Source organism: Pipistrellus hanaki, assembly GCF_964339955.1.
Source record: "Pipistrellus hanaki genome assembly, chromosome: 2".
Taxonomy (NCBI): Eukaryota; Metazoa; Chordata; class Mammalia; order Chiroptera; family Vespertilionidae; genus Pipistrellus; species Pipistrellus hanaki.
The window spans coordinates 147,303,329-147,306,101 of record NC_140504.1 but is presented as its reverse complement, the minus strand read 5'-3'; the positions used below and the strand labels follow the sequence as shown (position 1 = coordinate 147,306,101).

Genomic DNA, 2,773 nt, shown 5'->3' with positions numbered 1-2,773 from the left:
AGTTAAGTATTATACATTTCCAATTTGGGGGAATTAATGATATATTTAGTCGTGTTACTATGATCTCACTTTGCAATTTCCACTCATTCTTCTTAAAGTTTTTCTTTCTTTTATTGCCTCTCTGTTTCAACTTTGTATGGTTTTTACTATTACTGTTAGTCCACCTTTTTATTATTAGTTTGGAAGTTATATACTTAAGAAGTTCTATGATTAATCAATAATTGTAATTTTTCTTCTTGCCTGAATAATCAGACCTTAGAACCCTCAAATTCTCAATCATAAACTCCCTACGTACAGTCTATTTCCATCTACCTCATTTTCAAGGCCATACATAAGAAATCATTTTCATTTCATATAACATATGTAGTTTAAATTTATTTTTAAAAATTAAAAATATAAATGTGTTTAGGGCAAGTATTTGATGAGAAAGCATGTGTAATCTGGAGCCATCCATTCACAGGCATGGAGGCTCTCGATCTTGAGCTCCCCATACTCTTTTGGTGGCTGAGCATCAGCCAGGGAGAGGGGTCAAGATGTCAAAATGAAGTTCAATCCCATTGTGACTTCTGACTGGAGCAAGAACCATAAAAGACATTTCAGTGCACCTTCCCACATTCTCGGGAAGATGATGTCTTCTCCTCTTTCCAGAGAGCTGAGACAGAAGTACGATATTCGATGCACACCCATCCAAAAGAGTGATGAAGTTCAGGTTGTTCGAGGACATTTACAAAGGGCAGCAAATTGGTAAAGCAGTTCAGGTTTACAGGAAGAAATACATCATCTACATTGACAGAGTGAAACAGGAGAAAACTAGCAGTACAACTTTCCATGCGGGCATTCACCCCAGCAAGCTGGTTATCACTAGTCTACAGCTGGACAGAGATGCAAACAGACCCTTGAAGTTAAAGCCAAATATCACCCAGTGGAAAAGGAAAAGAGCAAATACAAGAAGAAACAATTGAGAAGATGTAGGAGTAAGACAATCTTAGATACAACTTTCATTAAAAACTTAAAATGTATCTATAAATTGTTTAAATGCATAATTCTTTACTTATTTCTATGCTCTACATTCCTTTTGGCATATCACAAATTTTATATGGGTTTCTTTGTATTTTTTGTAAATCCTTTAAGAGTTCCATTGGTGGAGATTTATTTGTAGGAAAAACATATCTGATCCATATGCCTAAAAGGGTCTATTTCATCCTTGATTTTTAGATATAAAGTTCTAGGTTAATAGTGATTTCCTCTCACCTCTTTAAAGATATTGTTCCACACATATAAGTCTCCTGATTTATGTTGCTGACAAGTCTTCTATCATTTACTATTATTATTCTGTTCAGCTCTGGCTGCTTATACAATCTTGTTGCTGTTAATGGAGTCCTGAAGTTATGCCATGAAATGCCTACACATGAATTTTCTTTACTTACTTTGCTAGATAAACAAGCTACTGCCTATATCTATATATTGCCATCTTTTATTAATAATAGAAAATTATTAGCCATTATCTTTTCACCTATTATCTTTATTACATTCCCTTTAGTCTCAGTTTTTTTGTACTAATATTAGATATATAATAGATCTTTTGATTTATCTTCCATGCTTTTAATTATCCTAATATATAAAAACCCTGGGTCCGTCACATCCACAACAACAAGAGACTTGACCTAACGCCCAGGCTGCGTGCATAGCAGGCACTGGTGGGTGGGGATTTGTGGCAGCGGAAATGAGGACGGGGGAGGCGGGCCGGGGCCAGCACTCACACTCACTCACAACTGCACACACTCACAGACATACGCAGCGCCCACCAGCTCACAGCCTTTTCTCCCTTTCTTTCCCTTCTTCCCAGCTCACTTTCGGAGCCTCTCTCAGAATGAAGAAGCAAAACAGACTGGGCCTGAAGAGGCCTGGGTGGAAGGGAGGGCAGGCAGAGGGTAGAGCAGCCCCCATTGGCCCTACTCGCCCGCTCCCCCCACAACCTGCAAAGAGGAAGAGGGAGACAGGGAGGTAGAAGCAGGGAGGCCTGGAGGACTGCTGAGAAAAATAAAGAGAGACTGGGCGAGAAGAGGCCAGCATGGGAGGGCAGTTGGGAGCAACCAGGCAGGCAGGCAGGCAGGCAGAGGGGTTAGGGGCAATCAGGCAGGCAGGCAGAGTGTTAGGGGTGATCAGGAAGGCAGGCAGGTGAACGGTTAGGAGCCAGCAGTCCTGGATTGCGAGAGGGATGTCTGACTGCCGCTTTAGTGACCGTTGGACATCCCCCAAGGGGTTCCCAATTGGAAAGGGTACAGGCTGAGCTGAGAGAACCTCCCATGCATGAATTTCATGCACGTGCTACTAGTTCTTTTATATTTTTCACCTCTTTGTCTTTGTGTGCCACATTCAAGGTAAATTATTTAATTTTATTCCTCAATTCACTAATTGTCTCTTATCTTGTCTAATCTGTTATTTAATGCAGTTTAACCCAGACAAACTCAACAATTCAGAGCAGTATTCTTTGGCCCAAACCTATATTTCTATTCTTATTTGTTTTGTAGAACATTTCTTTGTAGACTACTTATTGAACATGTAACTATATATATATATATATATATATATATATATATATATATATATATATGCCTAAGCAACTGGTAAACTGGCCGGTAGCTATGACGTGCACTGACCACCAGGGGGAAGACCCTCAATGCAGGAGCAGAAACCACAGACATGGAAACATGAAACAGACTGATGAATCTCAGAGGAAAGGAGGAAGGGTGAAGGGCAGGAAGAGATTAAC

General features: G+C 40.0%; 1 pseudogene across 1 annotated transcript; it reads left to right on the top strand.

Annotated features, from left to right (window-relative positions):
• The first annotated feature begins 541 nt into the window (after window positions 1–541).
• Window positions 542–972, top strand: LOC311616243 (large ribosomal subunit protein uL24-like; annotated as a pseudogene). The gene has a single exon. The product of its transcript is annotated as a large ribosomal subunit protein uL24-like (transcript).
• The last annotated feature ends 1,801 nt before the right edge of the window (window positions 973–2,773 follow it).